The following is a 21,166-nucleotide window of genomic DNA, read 5'->3' as shown; positions in this document are numbered from 1 at the left end:
AGTATATCATCACATGGTTCATTCAGTCTTGAAGCAATTTTGAAATATTAACCGAAAAAAATCTATCTGCCTTGGAGCATTTTTTACATCAAACATTCCTTGAAAATATTTTCCTGAAACTCTTTAAGTATTTCCAAATATTAAAGAATAGAAATGACTTTCTGAGTATTGGTGATGGGTTAATGCAGATAGTGTCAAGTTCACATGTCAAAAAAAAAAAAAGTAAGCATTACAGTGGGGGAGAGTGACCAGCATCACTTGTCACTGGCACAGGCTGACACATTGCTGATGCCAGTTCACATTCTGGTAGAGGTGTTGTAGATACCAAATAAACAGGTAAGCATTTTTACAAGCAGAGACAAGAACCAAAGAGAAGTAAGCAAGTGACACAATGAGTAGTTTAGGAAATAAATATACAGATAGGTATTTTCTTCCCTCCCCATAACATTCCCTCCTCAGCCCCATCTTGGTTTAGATTTTGAAATGGTTTCTAGTAGCCATGCCTTCATTGCCCTTTTGAGAGCTGGGGAAGAGCAAATGATGGTGATTGGAAGAGGGATAATAATCTTTTCCTTCAAGACAGGATGATTTCCCAAAGAGGGAAGATTTTTCATTCCTATAGTGTAGTACCTGTGGATATATTTAGAATGTACTGTTGGCTCTGTGTCTATCAGATAATAAAACTCATCTTGGATCAGCATTAAGGTTAGCTTAGGGACCTCTAGAAATTTCCTGGGCAGAAGTTTATTCTTGGAATTTATTGTGGTTCTGAACCTAAATGCTTTCTTTACATCCTTCCTTGACTTTTGTAGTTTTTGTATGGATAATTATTAGCCCTGTCCTTTAGCTGGAGAAGCAAAGTACTTCCTAATCCCTGCCTATGGATTTAAAAGGTCCCTGCTTCTTTCAGGGGGCAACTCAGAAATCTGAAGCCCTTATCCTCATCATATACTCCTCTGTATTTATGATCACTTTATATCTGTAGTCCAGAAAAAAAAAATGTTCTGGTGGACTTCTACTTGGAGGTGAGCCCAGTGAGCAGAGCTGGATTGAAAAGATGCTAATCCTAGAGCACACACTACTTCCCTGGGATGGTGCCTGTGTTGCCTTCGGGCTGTGGTTTCCAATCTAATTGCAAGACAGGGACAGTCTCCCAACAGCTCAAACACTGCAGTAGAAGTTCCTTCTGTGAGACTGGGTTGTGTAACACCTCGTGTTTACAGGTCTGAATGCTAGGCTCTGGTATTCACTGTGAATCAGTGCCATTGGGACAGCACTGCTGAGCTGGGCAGCTGGGTCACTAAGGTAGCAAAGCAGCATCTCAGTCAACTCAGATAATACTCAAGAGCAAAAACTCATTCAAACTTACTTGACACAGCCATTTTTTCCATTCTCAGCCAGATATTTTGCAGGACAGACTATCATTTTATTGGCCATTTTTGCACCTTTCCTGAAACCTGGGTTCTCAGTACAGACACGTGTGGGTTTTTCTGCCTTTAAGAAAAAAAGTTTCCAGAAGCCTCTGACCACTGACTGGCAGCTGTGTGTGTGATATGAGTATTACTGATCATTTGTAGAAGTCAATGAGTGCAAACTGTAGTCTGAGACACTTTTCATGAATCTCTGCTCATAAAAGAGGTTTTGAATATTGAAGTGTTCCTGTGGTTCAGGTGCTATCCTGCTACATGGACAGGATATTGTAGCTGGTGCCTGATGCTGGAAGATGTCTTTCCTAGGTGTCACATGCTGCCAGTTACAGAGCAGCTCAGAGAAGCAGCCTGCAATTTCTTCAGCCTCCTCATCTTATGCTTAGGCACTGCAGGATGCCTCTGTGTATGTTTAGGTTTATTGGTTTGTGGAGGAGGTAATGCTTAATTATCAGCATGCCCAGAGAAGCTGTGGGTGCCCCATCCCTGGAGCTGATCAAGGCCAGGTTGGATGAGCCTTTGAGCAGCCTTATGTAGCAGAAGATGTCTCTGCCCATGGCAGAGGGGTTGGAACTCAGTCTTCAAGGTCACTTCCAACCCTAATCATGCTGTGATTGCCTAGAAACTTCCCTTAATGCAAGCTTTGACTTACAAAGTGAAGAACAAAGGTATCTTTGAGGAATGCAGGAAATAATAAACCTGTGCTTTATTTAATCATAGTTAAAGGAAAATTAAATGAAAAATTGTGATTTGATTTCAGCATATTGCCTAGTTCCCCTGGCCAACCAAATCAGGGACAAAGGTTTTTCTGCCTTTATTCTCATTTCACAGCAGGACATCAGCTAAATGAAGTTTTTTTTTTTAGTGACTTGATTGATCATTTCATGTCTGTTACAATTTTTTATCTTTCTCTGATACCAGTCATGAATATACCTTTTGAATACTCCTCTCTGTTGATGGACTTCATCTGAACTGAAAAATCTAGGCATCATATCATAGTCATTTTTCAGTGCAAATGCCAGTTGCTGGAGTGATACTCCCTCCAATGTTCACAGGCAATTCCTGTTACTACCACCACAATTGGGTTAAACACAAAAACAAAAGGCAAAAATATCTTTTCCTAGCAGGCTAACACAAATTTTAAAGGCATATAAACAAGTATACTTATGCATAACATTTAGTAACATATGATTTCAAAACTTTTTGTATACAAACAATGAATACAGCTATTTACTAGCACCTGAAGCAAACTAGAGATGGCAAAAATAAATCAATTTAGTAAACAGCCTAAATGGCCTTTAAAATGGGCATTGAGCTTCACTTTCATGACTTTAGCATATTCCATCTTTGGAGCACCTGAAGTTTGGAACAACCCAAAGATTCCTATTGTAAGAATAAGGGTTGTGAGAAAAGTTTTCCTTTCATGTGCAAACAGAGGTGTTGCAGTGTGAAGTTACACCCATATGGGTCAGTTATGAAAGCTGCAAGTGGGTACCTTAGCTTTAGGCAGCCTGGCTTTCCAGAGCTGTGAGCAGTCAACAGAACTGTGACTGCTCAACTACCTCCAGTAAGTTGTTCACCTAGGCAGTTACCTGCTGACAAAATTCCAACAATAATTGTTATATCACAGTTTAATTCAGAGCATTTGGAAATGAGATGCTTTCATTGCTGGATAGTTGTTTAACCAGTTGTGTTATAGACACTTACAAAATCTATTCGCTAAGAGGATAAAACCTGTTGCCAGATTTTGCAGGCTTTTTCCTCTTTCACTCCCTCATCCAGGGAATGGTGAACATTGTAGGACCAGGAAATATGAACTCCTGTATCTCAAAAACCCAAGGGTTGTAAAGGGATCACCAAACAATGCTCGGAGCATAATTGCCCTAAGGATGCCTTATCAGCACCAACATGCAGCTTGCTATATATAAAACTTGTAAAGCAACTCCAGCTATATTGCTGTCCTAGTATGATTCAGAAAGCTGAGCACATGCCTTCTTGTCCATGGAGCACACTACAGAGAAAGCATGCCCTGAGCAGACTCAACCAAGTCAAAGAGATGAGGATGACCCTACACATCAGGAATTTAATTACCTAGAAAAGGATCAAAAACCATCATTGGTGCTGCTTCAAGCCATGGGTAAAATGGCAACTGCAGTGAAGCTGCTTCATAGTCTTCTCCTGTCCGTGTATGGAGGGAAGATTCTAGTCCTTCCAACATTCCTCTCAAGCGAATCTCAATTACTTGGAATTTGTTCAGGAGAAGGGTGAATTTTACCCTGAAGGAATTAGGAAGCATTATAGATTCAACATATGGGACCATATGTCATTTGTATTGTTTCCAAATGTTTCTTTTTGAGCTTTTCCCCTCCATTGCAAACAGATTATTTCACCACACATTGTCTAGAGAAGGGGGTTTCATATTCCCATTTCTTTCACTTAGCCACTATTAAATCTATATCAGTTTCATAATACTGTTTTTCAACATTATTTCATCCTTTGTCTCAAACATGTACTCCATAAACATAGTTTGAGGCAAGTGCTTTTAATATGTTTTTCAGGCACTGGCTAAGTCAATGGCAGAAATAGAGAACACAAGCAGAGAAGGTCCTAAACCAAAATATTCCATTTGTTTATAAGGCTGTTCAAAATCGTACCAAGCCTTTTGCTTGACCCTTAATAGAGGGAAACCAGCAGTGATGTTTGATTGTGAGTCTAATTAAACTAAAATTGGAGATGTGTGGATTCTACCCTCTCTTTGCTATGCAGATCAATATTCTCATGTAATGTAAATTGAGCTGGTCTTTGTCTCCCTCTTTTCCTGTTATTTTCTACTCCAGCCTTGGAGAAGAGCTCTGGTGTCCAGTGACATCTGTTCTAAATCGTGTTTTAGAAAAAATGTAAATACAGAAAACTTGAGGTCAGACCCAGACAAAGCACTGGGCTAGCTCCCAAAGCCTCTCTACATCTGGGTTTGTTTGATGTCAGGAAGGCTGTCCACAGAGTCTTCAGTGATGGTAGCAAAAGACCCTTCATTTAAGGCTTTCCATGGATTTTGGCACAGGTATTGTAAATTTAAAACCTTTTGCTGAGCTCCCTATCCATAAAAATCTGTGGCTGGCTGGGTGCTGGCCTCTTCTGAAAATGAGAATGTTCTGAAGTGCACAGATTTTTCATCCTGTCCAAATCAGTGGAGATGGTCTTCTGTGACCTTCTCCAGCCTCAGGCACTCTCATACTTGTCATGTTTTTTGTAATTTGTTTTTCTTTGTGTCTAATTCTGGTAGTGTTTGGTTGCCTGTCTGCACAGGCCTGCATAGTTCCCAGACCTTTACTTTATCAGAATTGATAGATTTAAAAGATGCAAAGTTTTGCTGGGCTGTGATAGCTTCATGTTGGACTACATGAGGGCAACATTGCATTAGCAAGTGCTGAAGAATACATTCATAAAAGAGTTCAAGTGCCTTAGTCTGTTGCATTGTACAGAGCAGACATCAGCAGACCTTAAATTCATGGGTGTGTTAGAAAATTGCCCTAGGCAGGGGATAGTAAACTTCTTGGTCTCTGTAAACTTGATAGAGTTGCTTTTTGTTTTCTTATTCTAAGGCCTTTTGGGACTCTTCTGGGCATTATTGTTTCCCTAAGATCAATAACTGTGAAAATCGAGCTCTGTTGGAAAAGCCACAGAGAAGCAGAGACTTCTTAACTAGAAAACAGCTTTACAATGTGGTGCAATGTGGAGTTGGCATACATTTTACATTTCTATCGAGTGTGTATTTACCAATTAGTCAGCAGCCTGAGCCAGTGGATTTAATGAACTTTGTGTGATTTATGCAACACTTCTATTAATTGTGCCAATAGGGATAAACAGTGGATACAAATAGATGCAGATGTCTCACTTCTTTCTCCTTTAAGTAATACTATTTCTTGTCATTACACTACTTTATTTTTTTATCTACTCTGTGTGTTAGAAAGTGATAATTTCTTACCTTCCCTACTACTGTCCTTCCAAAGGTAAAGCTCAAAACTTTCACCAACCCATATTCTCACTGGTCTGGGCTATGCCCAAGGCCAATACAGAAGTTCAGAGAAGAAAGCATTTGCTTCTTCTCCACTCTCTCCCATCAGTGGAATTTATATTAAATAGTAAGTAGGCCACAGAAGCAGAGAGCATGTGAATGACTTGAGATCCTGGTAATTTGAGCAGTCAGAGAAAAAGGGGGCCAGCACCTGGCTTTCAATCTCTGTTTGAATGAATATTTAACTACTTTATGTAAAGTGGAACACTTTCAACAAATGAGGCTGAGAGAAACCTACCTAAGAATATTTTCTAACCCAGCAGTTAGGCTGCTCTCCTGAGAAGCATGATGTTTGGGTTCAGGTCCCTGTACCAAATCACTTTAAGGAGGTGCTTGAAGCTACATCTTTCACAATCTAAGAACATGGCCTAATCACTGAGTTTTTGGATATCAGGGGTGGCAGCACTACCTCCTCTGTTTTGGGAAAGGAGTCCCCTTGTGACAAAATCAAAATGTTTTGTTTTTTGAGATGCCAGAATGAATTCTTTCAACATCTCTGAAGTTTTTTCATGTTATTTCAGCTGAAACTGTTAGTTAATATGACCTGAATTCACAAAAAAAAAGTTTCTGTTGCCCTAAAATTCCAGTGTTAGTGAGGGAACAAATTAATAAAAAAGAAGGCTCATTAACTTCTAACTCAGGTTAGACACTCTACAGTTGTCTGGTCGTGGCACTTCCTGAATAGGGCCCATCAATGGCTGTGCTTTATGGTTTTTATTGGGATGCTTCCCTTCCACATAAGTGGAAGTTCCTGCTCTTTAGAAGTGAGGAGGACTGTGAGTCCTCCTTGAGTATCCAGAATGGAAAAAAGATGTAAATTATCCTGCTGCAGAATGCTAATGGCCAAAATGTAGGAACACCTTTCAGAAATCTTTAGGCATTTTCATCCATTAAATGCCATTTGGAACTTACACAGCTAAATACTAGGCTATTTTTAAAGATAAAACTCATTATGCACATTGACAAGCGTAGTGAGATCATGTTATTGACTTTGTGTGCTACTTCAATAGTTTCTTATCTTCAAATGCCACCTTTTGATATCATTAAAAAAAAAAACAAACAAAAAAAACCTGAAAAAACAGAATGCAAAATATAGTCAGGTTTTGTGACGTCATTGACTTTTTCCCTTCATTGAGGGTGGACAATAAGTACATTTTTCCGATGTTCTACATTAAATTGCCAAAGTTCTATGTTTATTAGATATTAGAAATATGTTTGGGTGCCATTGTAGTTACACTATGGCAGCAGCAGAGTAACTCTTATTCACAGGTTTGCTATAAATTCTTTAAAATTATAAAAAAACCTCAATTGCTGGCAAGATTTTTGGTTTTGTCCTTTCGTTTCTATATGAAGGACAAACTTTGTCACCTCTGTAGTGGTGTGATACACAATAGGACATGAAATAGTTGCTTCTGGATATTTTCCTTCCAGAAACAAAACTAGAAAAGGTAATCAGCTGTGCTCTCTCAGCTCCATGGTCCCCTTGGACCCTCTCTTACCTTGGTGTTTCACTGAAGTCTGACGAGCTCAGCCTTCTTTTGGTGAGCCCAGGTTCCCAGCTAGTGTTTGGACACTCAAGTCTTTCCTGAACAGTGGCACAATTCATGGTAGGAATTACTCTCTCTTTCCCTCTGTGCGTTGAGCTGCAGTGAAATAAGTAATGATAATGTTTAGAATGTCATCATTAGACATCTGAATTTAATACTTCAGCAGAGATAACTGGGAAATTCATCCCTCACGTTGTGTGTGTGTTCAAATGGTTATCCTAGTCCTGGCTGTCTGCAGCCTTGGAGGAAAGAGAGAGGAGGACAATGTAATGAAGACATTGGCCTTTTGCTGGCACTGTCAGATGGTGCAGGCACCTCCTCCTCACAGGCCACACAGCAGCTGTGTAGCCAGCCTGCCTGCATCCTACTCTGCCAGGGTTTGTGTTGAAACCTAGTAACTCTGAAAAATAAGTACACAAATCATGTAAAGCTAAGACTTCATATGCCAGAACAGCTACCTGATGTATTTTGTATCTCTGCACAAACTTTCCAGATCAAGTCCTAATACCAGAGATTGAATTGCAGAATGCATAAAAAAAAGTACAATAAGTATAATAAACCTCTCCTATGTATTTTACAAATAAAAATAAGGATTTATGGCTATGTATAAATAATATTTTGAACAATGCTAAAATAATGGTGAAAGAACAGTAATTTGTTTTGGAAAAACATGTGTTATTGGTTGAGAGTAAGAAAAAGGGATAAATCACTAAAAATAACATATTTTAAGGAATATTTGTGCCATCTCATAAGACCTCACATGATCCATGATTGTGCAATGGGATAATGCATTGACTTCATGTAGACTGCTGGCATGAATGAGTGTTTGCAGCAAAAACTGAAAAGCTTGTTTTCCTGTATGTGGTGTTATAGATAGTTTTCTTCTATTAGTTTCCATCTTCAGAGTAGAAAAAATATCTCTGGGACCTCTATTTTTTTGTCTGCATTTTGAAGTTACTAATAATGCAAAATGACCTAATCAAAAATCAAATGTATGACAAGAGGGAGATAATTTTCTACTGCTCTACCTTGTGAAAGCAAACAATGAATTGGAACTTAGTGTTCACAAATTATGTTTCTTTCCTTTTTTCTATGTTTTTTTTCTAAAACTCATAGTTTTATGTGTCTTTTTGAAGTAATTTATGTGGTTTGCACATTATTTTAAAACATACATTTTACTGATTATCTTCAATTTGCTTTTGTCCATCCAACAGTCCCATATTCATTTAATTTAGACAATGATGAGCAGCTACACTTGATTCATACTCTCCATGAAAGCACAAGTTATTCTTACAATTGTTATATTGAAGAACCTAGCATAAGGATTTTTCATCAAAGGTTAGCCTTAAGTACTCTTACATATTATTGTGGGTTGGTAGAAAGTATATGGCTCTCAGTTATCTCTGACTTATAACTGCTGCATGAGTTAATTTGAGTATTGTGGAGATCGACTGAGTGATGAAATTTAAAAATTTAATGTGTCTTCTACGAGTGAAGAGAAATGCATACGTCTCTCTGCCCATAGCCTTTTACTTCACAGTGCTCTTTAATAACGGGAATAATTAAGCCAGTCCTTTCTAAAGACTGGATTTAAAATTCTGTTGCACATTTTCGTTTTAATCTTACTTCCATAAGCCATGTTAATATCAAGGTGTTTTTCCCATACTTTCCAATTTTTCCCTTGTATTCATATGCCTAATGTTGGGGCTGGCTCCAGAGGAACTAATTCTAGTGGGGAAGGTGTGCACCTATGTTAGTGTTTTCAGGATATGAGCCTTCCTGCTGGGCCAGGGTATTGTCATCACTATTATGGCATTACTTCAGTAGAAGACTTTGATGACTGTGTTCACAGCGGTAAAGCTGATTTTTAGGTTTTGTCTCCATGGGAAAGTTAGTAAAGTGTAAGGCTAATATAAATTTATGATATAGCAACTCAACGCATGCCAGTGCTTCGCAAAGCTGTTCAGGCTAGATGTGAATCAGACCCCCAGGCAGTATAGCTGGATGAGTGCAGTGCCGTGCCTAAGCTAATTAGTCCTACTGAGAAGCAGGATATGTTATGGAAGAGAGTTATGTTAATATGGCCATACTTCCTGGCTATTCAAAAGAGAGAAATCAGAAATGGCATTTTGTGGCAATAGGTACACTTGCAATGCACCGGTTTGTTCATGTTGTAATTCTGTGGGGTCCTTTGTAGGTCATTCACACAAGGAATAAGTGCACAGTAATTAATAAAGTGTTAATTCACAAACTTTGCATACTCTGCAATACCCACAGACCCAAGTACAGAATCAGGACACAAACAGATTTTGATGTTATATCACAAACTACTCTATAGGGATGTGCTATTCAATAGCAGCCAAGAATCTAGTATAGACTTGTAAGAAGGGGGTTGAGAAAAAAAAATCAGATATCTGTAGTAATTAGGAGGTAAAATAATATCCAAATCAACTCCACAAAAAAAAAATTCCAGAAGTCACTTAACCTGTATTTTCTGGAGTGACAAGAAATTACGTGTACCTACAATAACACACCTGGAGCCTTATTTTCTAGAAGGGCTAAGCTGTAATGGTTTAAAAATCAGCCTTTCAAGTGCCTCAGCTTGAGCCTTGAAATCAATGCTCATTTTTCTAAAAAAGAGTTAATCATGTTCTGAGGAATAAAATGTCATCAAAGTCACTTGAATTAGTCACATATTTATGAGAGAAATAAAGACTCTAACTAATTCCATAGCATTTACCATTTTTAAAAAGTACACTCAAGTACAAAGATTGTCTTCATAGGAGAATATAATACAATGAGCTGATATATTAATGCAAGCTGTGCCCTGTCAAGAACAGTGTTTTCAGAACAAAACAACATACTGTCATGTGAGCAGGTCACTATAATACCAGCAGGTCAACTTACTTTGTTTGTATATGTGCACATATATGTACACCTTCCTCTGGCTGCCTGAGCTGAAATCTTCACCAATATTTTATTTAGAAGCATGTAGGAAAGACTGGATGAAAATTACACATATTCTGTTTGCTTTGCACTTTCCAAACTCTTACTACAGGTAGTGTTGCTAAGTACCATGAAATACACAAATTTGCTATATTATTACTGAGATCCCAGGGTCGGAATTCTTTGCAGACCTCCCTCACTCTTCTTTAAATATCTCTTCTACATTTTCTGAATTTACTTTGGTATTACTGGACACTCCCATCTGCTGCTTCAGGATGAAAGATAAGGAACTGCACCACTGGAAATGATGAGCCCTTATTTTTATATGTGTCTAGCATTCTTCCACTAGATTCATAGTGTGAGTTGTCAATAAAAGGTTGTGATTTGGATTTGGAAGTAGTTAAAAGAAAAACCTAGATGCTCTTTCACAGGTTAACAGACATCTTTAAAGCCTGAAGGTTTTTTTCTATTCCTGCTTATTTTTCACAATCTGTCATTGACTGAATAGTTCGCTTATGCTTCTTCAGTTTTTCTTTCAAAATATTCCTTCAGAATTTTGTGGCCTGAGTTTGATTTGTAGATCACTTCTGAACCATCACTAATTAAGTGTCCCAGTAGCATGTAACAAGCCCTTAAAGAAATGGCTTGCTGTAGAACTTAGGTCAGCAGCATTAGTTTCCTTTATCTAGCCAAGATACCTCCTTTAGTTCCAACATTTACAAATGTCAGACCAAAGTACTGTAGCAACACCAGAAAGCAAATACCTTAACTAGTTGTATTTTTACAAGCTTCAGTCCAGCTTGCTTTCATACCCCCTTTAAAAGTTACTGCTGCCAGCTACCTTGAATTCAGAAAAAGACCTTCTTTCTTAATGAAGAAATCTACTGAGAGTTTTATCTTGGGTTCTACCATTTATTCTTTGAAATATATGCTGAATCTGCTACACTCAAATTTGAGATACTAGTTGTATCAATATGGACCCATGGTTTCAAGCCTTTAGATATGCAAATTGTGTTTCTGTAACGAACAAAACCTTAGAGACCACGCTGTTGTGGTTCCACAGAGCCTTTATTGCGCCTCATCATTATGCTAAATTAATACAAATTTCCTGTGTGTCCGGAATTCAAAGTCAATCAAGTGGCTTAATCTCTGAGGGCATGGGATAAAAATGCTATTATTACAGTTTGGAGGAAGGTGAGGGATTACCTTTAAATGTATCCAGGCTATATGCTACAACAGCAACTCTGAAACACAGACCATTATGAACCACATCTTAATAGAGTGTGAACTTACAGATTGCCTCCTGCCCTACTTTTGATCACACACACTAACTCCCCACAATTGTACAATGCATTTTTGGCAAATGCACTAGTTGGCTCTGTAGAGAAGTAGTACTAGGAAGGTATTTGTGATTTGTTACTCTTCTTTAATGCACTGAATGTTTTGACTATTTTTAAAAGTTAATCTCACTGTTTACTTTTCATGTTTATTTCATCTTTTTTCCCCATATGCTTTCCTTTTCTTAGCATTCACAAAATGAACCAGTGCCAAGTGTCCAGTGAATTTTCTGAAGCATATTAGCACATGAGATGCAGCTCTTAAGATCCACAATCTGCAGTTTGAAAACTTGTGTATTAGTAGCTCCAAATGTCTTTTGGAGACTATCTCTAAAACTGATTATACTGTCATGTTATTTAGGATTTGTATTTTAAAGTTGCCAAAGCTATTTATTTAATCATATTGACTAAATCATCATCCTAATTCTTCTTTGAAGAAATAGCTGCCATCTAATTGTGCAGAAGTATCACAAGTTGCTCCATTGTTTATATTGTGTTTGTAAGAATTTTTTTGAACGTTTTTGTTTCTGAGCAATTTTGAAAATTTCTCATACCTCCAACATGGTGCATGGTTTTACTTTGGAAGACATGGAAGGACAAAACATTCAATTGAGATTTTTTCTAATCCTATTTTCTTTAACTTCACTAAACAAATAAACTGTGTCAACAGTCTGAGTCCCAACCATGGCATAATGCTGAAGAGACAAGCTTGCATCGTGGCATACCTCTGAGTGCACGATGCCTGTGTAGGTGTCCCTAGGGTAGGTGTTTCTACTTTAGGACTAGTACCTCAGATAAAAACTCATGGAGAAGGGAAAATGGGGTGTGTGCAGAAAGCTGAAGAATTACTGGCTTTCCTTTGTCTTCATCTTTGCACAGAATTTCAGCTTCCAAAAACTCAGGCTGATCTGGTGCACTGCTAGCAAAGAGGCAAGTTTAATACAACCTTCCTGCCATAAAGAGTTGATCTTGAAATATTTTTACAATGAAGATTCTGATATTTACCTTGTGAGAAGTTACCTCAGTCTCCATTTCAGGTGCCTCTTAGGGATTTGTTCTGCTTGAATGTATTTATTTTAAGTTGATCTCTTTCCTATCATTCAAATATTAGCCACCTTACACACACACACACACACACACAAATCAACAAACAGAAAAACCCACCCACACACGAAAAAGAACATTTCCAGCCCCATCCAAGTCTATTTATCTTAATTTTCTCTTTCTCACAGTAACCAAGAGGAAAAGCCTAGGGTATAGTATAAAAGTAGGGCAAGCAGAGGTATTTGCTCAGAACACTCTCCAGCCAAACATGGTTTGTGGCTCAGGGATGTCTTGATCTGGAAGTGATCTCTTCATATTTATTTGCCCTCCATAGGCTTTTCTGCTGTGAAGTTCTTCATTAACTTGTAGTGATCATATGGCATTGCTCAAACAGTGAGAGAGACATCACTTAGCTCACATGATACATATGTGAGATACATATTTTTTATCACCTGGTGGCTATTGTATTAACCTAGTCTTCTAGAACTAGGAAATAGGCCATGATATGTAGTAATTCTAGCACACCCAGAATGACCTGGTTTTCCTCAGTAACCATCTCTTCTGAAAAGATCACCAGCCAGCTGTAATGCGGGATGCACTCTCAGCAGCATACCCAGCTGATCATGGGAGGTGATTCTGCACTTCTGCTCTGCTCTTGTGGGACCCCACCTGGAATGCTGCATCCAGCTCTGGGTTTCTGAGCACAGGAAAAGCATCAATATTTGGTCCAAGTTCACAGGAGAGCCACCAAGTTGACTGTAGGGATGGAGCACCACTCCAATGAAGAAAGGATGAGACAACTGGGGCTGTTCAGCCTGGTGAAAAGGTGGCTTTGGAAATACCTAATTGCAGTCTTCAGTACCTAAAAAGGGGGCTCACAAGAAAGATGGAGAGGAACTTTTCACAAAGGAAATGTAGTGTCAGGATAAAGGGAATGGCTTCAAACTGAAAGAGAATAGGTTTAGATGAGGTATTAAGAAGAAATTCTTAATTCTGAGGCTGATGAGGCACTGGAATATGTTGCCCAGAGAATTTGTAGGTGCCTCATCTGTGGATGTGTTCCAGGCCAGGCTGGATGGAGCTCTTAAGTGACCTGGTATAATGGAAGATATCCCTGCCCATATTAGGGGGGTTGAAACTAGATGATCTTTAATGTTCCTTCCAACACAGGCCATTCTATGATTTTATGAATTAACCAAAAACTTCCCACAACCATTTGGGTCAAGTTTGAGGAGGGAAAGAAAAATAACGATAAAAAGTTTTCTGCATTGTCCAGAAGTAGTTTCTGCCATTCAGATGGTTTAGCATGAATTATTTTTCCCTGAAGTTACAGTTGTATTTGTGGTAAACCTCTTAGACTTTGACTAATTGCCACACCTCTCTAACATATTAGATGTTATTATGTGCAGGGTTTTTAAGGGCTTCTGTATGTTCAACATATAGGAAGACATCTTTGGGACCATACTTGTAGAAGCGTGCTGTTTGCTGACAGGTTTGAATCTTAACCCATGTTAGTCACTGATAGTTCAGTTCTTTGGTATGCTTTGTTTAATCTTTGCCTTTTTTCCTCTACAGTCTAATCACTCACAATAGAAACTGAAAGAACTGACAAATACTGAAGGATCAGAACTGTGCTGGAAAGGAAAAAAACCAGCAAAAGCCAAGATTCTAACTATTTATGGATCTTGTTTTCCAACAAAGTGTATCTAAAAGCCATTGTCTCAGGGTTCAGAGACAGCTGAATGATTGATTTCACATAAAATATTTGTTGTTCTAATTACAGTATCATCTGGGTCGTTGGCAACAAACGGATGCAAAACCAGCCTTTACATACCATCTTGAAAAACTTATGATTTGTTTAGTGTGCTTTATAATCCAAAGCATATGGCTTTGCACATAACTGCAGTATCCAAAATGAAGCTGTATGTAATGAATCACTGGGTGGGAGAAAATGCATTGCTTCTGTTACAAGTTCTTTCAGTGTGTGTATTCAAATGGTTCTGTTTAGGGTTATAAACAAAAGGATATGCTCACAGATTCAGCAGTGTGTTACAGATTCTGGGATGCACATGACATCAAAGGAGCTACACTAATTTCCCTAGCAGTCTATGGCTCTTGGCACTATGAGCACACTCCATCTGAATAAACAGAATTCTAGTTCACCACAATTGTGTGGGGGATCCAAGGTGATAGTGAAGCTTAGTTTTGTTTTATTTTATATCTTTCTGTAGGATTTTTTTACTCCTTCAGATTCTGTGTGTTCAGTGAATTGGGCAACTACCTTTGAGCTATAGACTACAAAGCACTTGACACTGAAAATTATTAAATCTAATATATTATTCTTACATAATGAATCCAGGTAACAGCTTTAAGCACACTGGAGTTGCTAAGGATTATTCATTCTTTCAAAGCATTAATATATATTTTTTAAAGTAGTTAGCATCCTTTTCATTAGCAGCACTTACGTGAAGATTCAGTAAGATACTTTGTGAGTTAGCAAGAGCTGAGGTTTTGTAACTCCTCAAAGCACATCTGATTTATTGTTCTTTCCATGCTTGCTTGTCACTAGCAGCATGAAGAGTGCCAGCTCCTATAAATATTCCTGGACACTCTTATGTACAGGAAGGGACCAAGGGAATTTGGTGGCAGGAATGGTTCCCATCATACTTGATCTCATTATATCAACAGAATAGATGGCCTTATTGAACATTTGCAGACGTCTGAAGGTACTGGTAGGTAAGCATGAAATATTCTGCAGAGAATTACAGTTGTTAGTAGTATTATGTCAATATGCCTCCAGGCTCCTGATGTTACTAGATTAATTTAATCCTCTGATGCCAGAACATAGGTTCTAATGCTGCAAATTAATGGTTTTTATTCCCTTTTCTTCTTTTCCTCAGTTTCTCAGTACCTTACTTAATGGTTTATTTTTTTGTCTTTTACCTCTTTCCTATAATTTTCTCTTTTTCCTCCTACTAACTTCAGAAGGGAAAAGAACATAATGAAGACACACCTTATTACTCAAGTCACCCAGGAGTCTTGTCTTTATTCTCACCTACCCTGTGTTGTTGTTTCTTGGTGTGGTTTTGCCTGTACTGAGATTAAAATCTTAGAGACAGTGTGTTTATTTTCTACCAGCCTTTTCTACCTGCATTTTCTACCTGCATTTTTGTAGAACTACCATAATATAATTGAATTTATAGTATGTCACATAGACACGGTAACTTCATTATTTCTGACTGAAGCTACAGATTACTCTACAGGATGTGTTTAGTGAAGCCTATTAGACCTGTTATCCTGTCCTTGTTTCTGATACTGTTATAGTTGGTAGCATTAATAGGCAATGTACAAATACCCTGTGATGTGAGCCAGGTATCTCTTAATGTGTGCCCATACTAAAGTCACACTGACTGCAGCTTAGTAGAGGCACATAGAGGATAGTTCTGCACTAACGGGATTGAGTGTGGCAGGCAGATGCAGCAGGAGCTCAGGGGGACTAACTGCTTGAGTATTCACTCTGCTTCCCAAGCACATTTTTCATCTTACTCCATTTTACTCCTATTTTACACTTAGGGCATGATAAAAATTTGTACAAATGGTGGAGAATCATGGCAATGGAAAATGAAGGAAAATACATTTGTATGAACACTCATAGCCAAATAGCATTGTGTGCCCTTTGTAAGTCACTCTTTTTAAAAACAAAGCTGAAATAATGAAAATCATGAAGTCTAGTTAATTTGCAGCAGTTTTTACTGTGTAACTGATGTTCAGTCAGTCCCATTTAACACTGATATGAGTGGGACCAGAATCATTAGCCCCTTGAGTCCTCTCCTTGAACAGACTTGCATAGCACACAGGAAAATGTAGCTGTTCCTTGAAGTCAACATGCTGCACATAATTATCCACTAGCATGCAATCCAGGAGGAGGATGTATATTATCATTGTCTGTGAGGTCATTTCTGCATTTGCCTAAGACTTCAAGAGGAAAAGTGGAGTTAACTTGCTGCCTTGAAAAATGATTCAAAACTGGAAACTTGAAAACATCAAAATGTATATAAATTATCAAAGGAGAACAAAGACAAGTTTTTTCACAAAAGTCTTCTCCCCAGGCTATAACAATGCTTTACATAGGCATGATCAATATATCCAGGCTTGAGAACCAAAGTCTTTTGGAATAAATTAGACTGGCAGGAAAAGAAACAAACAAAGAACAAATTAACATGATTTTAAACATTGCTTAAATTTTCATGAATGTAGACCTTGAGATGTTATGATGAGATCCCATGAGTCTGTGCTAATATTTGCTTATAATTAAGGGTTGCACTTTCATGTTTCATCTGATATTATAGATTGGAAATCAGCTACATGCTTACTATTTTTCTTGTCATAGTGATTTCTCTACTTTATTTGCTTACTCTGTTAATAATACATATGATTAGTTAAATTGCCCCATTTCCTTTCCTTTGACAAACTGCCCCTTCTCACACTCTCAATCTCCTTGTTTGAGTAATTGGGAAAAAACTACCCTTCCTGTGATACCAGGTTTGTGTTCACCTATGGCAGAAAAGGAGATAAGACTAACCCCTCCCAAACTTGCTTGGGTAAATGGCTTCAGAAGGAAAATGAGTGTATTCAGCTCCACTCTTCAATATGTGTTGTGGAGGATGAAGTCCCCTCACCAAGGGAATTGGCAACACAGCCTCCTCGGGGCACTGACACATTGGCAAAGAACCCTTGTGTGCATTCCTTGCAAAAAAAGTAAGATGTCATCCACTGTTTAGAGCCCCAGGTGTGCTGCACCACCCTTAAAACAATCTGATGCACATAAATTTATTTTACAAGTTCCAAATGCAATTAAGCTGCTTACTCACAATTTCTGTGCAGAATTCTCCATGTAAGAAAAAATTAGCAATGTTTGGCAAGATTATCAGCATCAAGAGGTTTTTGAAGCAAGAGTTCAGACATTAAGAGTTTATGGAGCTCCTAACTTCATTTCAGCAAGCAAAATCTGATGACATGGCTGCCTGGTACCCATGCTTTCAATACTAAGATGATCAGAACAATAAGGACATCTAAGATGAGATCTTCACTGAATATCAAGTGAAGTCACCTGCTCCATGGGAAGTCATTAGAAAAATACATTTTTGCCACTACTCTTTCGAAAGTATTGGTCAGGTCCCAAATCCTAGATGCAGAAGTCCATGTATCAGTGCTAAAGAGCAGTTTGAAGGCTCTTGTTAAATCTTACTGCTTGGTAATCTGTGTGTTTCTGAAAGAAAAATGTATCTTTGCAGCTTACGGAAAGGATGGGTTTTTAAACAGAAAAATCTTCTAAATAAGATAAAAGAAATGTGCTAATCACTCCAAGCTAAGAGATATCCTTAAAAACGTCAGTATAATGGGTATGTTGGCTAACTGAAGAAAAGTATTTCCATTTCAGCCATAAGAAAACAAAGAAGAATCATGTGGAAATTCAGAAACTAATTCCAGAATTTAAAAGATCAATACAGATCTTCTGCAGACTGAGACTTCTGATAAAAATTACATTAGAGAAATTAATTCTTGTTAAAGTAGATGTGATCTCTATCACATCTTCAATAGTTTTTGCTTAAGTCAAAACATGCCTTTTCTAAAAGTTTCTAGTCTCAACCTGAGTTTCCATCATACTGCTAAATATTTTTTCTCCTCATTGATTGCTTGTAGTATGTGCTGTAGTTCTGGTCTAAAATTTTCTTCAGCTTCTACCATTAGTTAGTCTAGATTTTGTTTTTGAATGTGAAAAACCCTTCACCTTCTATATAGGGGTTTATACTTGCTTCAGATCACCTCTTCACCTTCTTTTGAAAAGAATGAAGTAGAAAAATCTTCTTATGTTTCTCGCCATGTGGCAGATTTCAGAGTTCAAATTGTTCCTGTTTGCAAAACATTCTGCACTTTATTGCATCCACTTTAAAATAATTCTGTACACAACAATAAAACTAGTTTTCTGTTTCTGTTGAGTCTTCCCTTCTTTGCACCCAGTGTATTTCATATTCAGCTGAATATCTGTAGCTCCCAATTTATTTTATTGTATTATTTTAAATGTCTCCTGGAGACATTGCTTTCCAACTATGTAATTCCCAGTTCATAAAAATGTATCTTGAATGTTTGACTTCACATTTACTTGAAAAAATATATCTTTTTAACCTGTCTGCGCTCTGCAAGTCCTGTTTTTTTTGGCTTGGGCTCTTATGTATCAAAGAAATAAAAAGGATAACCAACAGTGGTAGTAGAGGACTAAACAGAAACACCATCAGTTTATTACTTATAAATACCTTCTACTCCAACAGATTGATCCAGTAGCCAGTTTCTATTTCCCTTCACTGTAAGCCACATCAGTTTTGTGGTGTCTTCAGGAGAGCATCCACATGATCCTGCTCACCCATGTGTCGCCTCTCTGAGCTCAAGTGAGACTAGGATGCCCAGCACCTCAGCTACCCTACACTTAGATCAGCTGATGTAGTGCACTTGGCAGAAAGCATTTTACCTACTCTCATGTTATTTCTGCACTGCAGTAAGGCATTTATCAAATAAGAAACTGTAACCTAAGGAATTTCTGTGCTCAGAGTTTCAAGAAAGGGTTTTCTTCTAGACAAAAGGGGGTCAGATCTCTTTCTTAAAAAGTGGTGCTGAAGGACAACCTGAAGAAAGTGCATGTGTTCACCCTCTCATATGGTTTCTAAATTTGTAGCAAACTAAGGTGCCTGGACATGCCAGAGGGACTTGGCACAATTTCTGTGCAGTATAGACAATACCTCGTTAATGATAGTGGTGCTGCTACTATTGCTATTAAATTACAAGTGACTTTTTTTCTTACTGGTGGCTTTAAGTTTGTCATCAAAGCAAAATATTTTAGAGCAGCATTTTAAATGCCTATTCAACTGCTGAGTGTTGAGCACATGTTAATACCATTTTCTCCAGATATGGTAGTTTATGATAAATGTTACCAGATTTTGTACTGCTCATGTAATGTGCAACTAAGACAAATGGGCCCACTGAAAGGGTATTTCCTTTGGAGAACACAAGCTGCAGACCACCCGTAGGATACACAGAAATAATTAAGTGTCAGGATAAAAAGGTAGAGCAAAATATTAGTGACTCAGAATCCTAATGGACGAAAGACATTAAAAAACCAGCCTATGTATATGTGTGTTTTAAAAAAGAAAACATATGAAGGCCTCAAGAGCACTTAGGGGAAAGGAAAAAAAAAAACTACCCCATAACATTATTGTACTGTTTAAAAATTTCTAAATATTTGTGTGCGGTGTTTTTACTTGTGACAGCAGCAGAGAGGTGTGTGAAATTATGCAGAACAGTGAGTACCTGAATTCATACCAGCCTCTTTCTAGAACAAAAAAAAATCATAGAGAGGTATTCAAAAACTATATTGCTGTAAGAAAAAAGAAACTCAACTAGCTTTGTGATTGAAAATATTGCTTGCAAAAATTGCAGACCCTGCTGTCATGAGGGAGGAAGCTCTAAGAACAATTTGAGTAACTTTCAAGGCAGAGAGAGGCTAGAATGTAGTTATGACAAGTCTTCTGCAACATTTTCAGACTACAGGGAGAACAAAATTGCATTTATATCCTATCTGAATCATAGTGAAAAAAACAGATATTATTTGGGCACCCAATTTCCTCAGAAGTATTTTCTGGCACAGCTTCTGCCTTGTCTGTTTGTATACAATATAGGCAAGTAGCAAAGGTTGTGGCTCAGCCACCACAATTCTTTTTAGCAAAATATAAAGGTTTACTTAACTTGAAAGTATAAAGTATTGAAGCATTAGGTATTAAATTAGAAAGCAGAAGGAATGTATTATTTTAAAGTTTTTTTGTATTAATGGATAAATATAACCTTTCTCTATAAAACTGGGTTTGAATTTTAGACCCAGCTCTGCAGTCAGCTCCCTGGTGGTCGTTTAAGCCACCATCCCTCCCAGGTGCTGTGATGGAATGGAACAAGTGCTCCTCTCCCACGCAGACATTGCAGTTGCACATTGAGAGGAAATTAATATTTTTAAATTTTATTGTTGAGCTGAAGAAAGTGAAAGAGAGAAAATCTCTCAGAACAGTCAGTCTTTTGGCTAAAAAGGCCAAAGTTCAGACATCTCCTCTACCTCGTTCAGATTGCAGGTACAAACTATAAGCCTGAGTGCACAATAAACCTCCTTTGTAATGTTACCTGCTCCTTAAGGCCAGATCTTGTCAATGGATTTGTGAGATTAGAGCCCTGCATCTGCAAAAGGCACATTAACTTCAGTTTGAAGTGTTTAAAGGAATTCATGCTGCTTGATCTTTGTGCTGGTCTTTTGTATAGGAGCAAGTTCCTTGTGCAGTATGGAATGCAAATGTATGAGATGTGTATTTTTCCTTCAGTGCTGTTTTTATTCATATTGTCACTAAAATAATTTTTAACAGGGAGATATGAGAAAAGTCAAAGGCATTGGGACAATTATCTGAGAAGTAAATCACCTTTGCTTACTCCCACAGTATATTGTAGTAGCTTACTAATTTATGAAAATAGTTACCCTGTAATCCAAAGTATGTGTCATGGAAAATGCCTGGTAAAATTGAATATAGCATACCATAATGGCTTTTCTCTATAATACTAGAAAAAAAGCATTAAAAACCCCAAACAAACCACACCCCCTCCAAAACAAAACAAACCCCCCCCCAAAAAAAAAACCAAACCAAACCAAAAACAAAAAAACACCCCCCCAAAAAAAGGCAAAACTTAGCAAGCTGTTAGTTC

The 21,166-nt window shown here is 37.8% G+C and overlaps 1 protein-coding gene across 3 annotated transcripts in view; it reads left to right on the top strand.

Moving 5' to 3' along the window:
* MYO3B (myosin IIIB) overlaps positions 1–21,166 on the top strand; it is a 192,541-nt gene that overhangs the window by 167,755 nt on the left and 3,620 nt on the right. The gene's annotated exons all lie outside the window — the stretch shown is intronic.

Source organism: Passer domesticus, chromosome 10, assembly GCF_036417665.1.
Source record: "Passer domesticus isolate bPasDom1 chromosome 10, bPasDom1.hap1, whole genome shotgun sequence".
Taxonomy (NCBI): Eukaryota; Metazoa; Chordata; class Aves; order Passeriformes; family Passeridae; genus Passer; species Passer domesticus.
The sequence above is the reverse complement of the archived record's forward strand: the minus strand, read 5'-3'. Positions and strand labels throughout refer to the sequence as shown.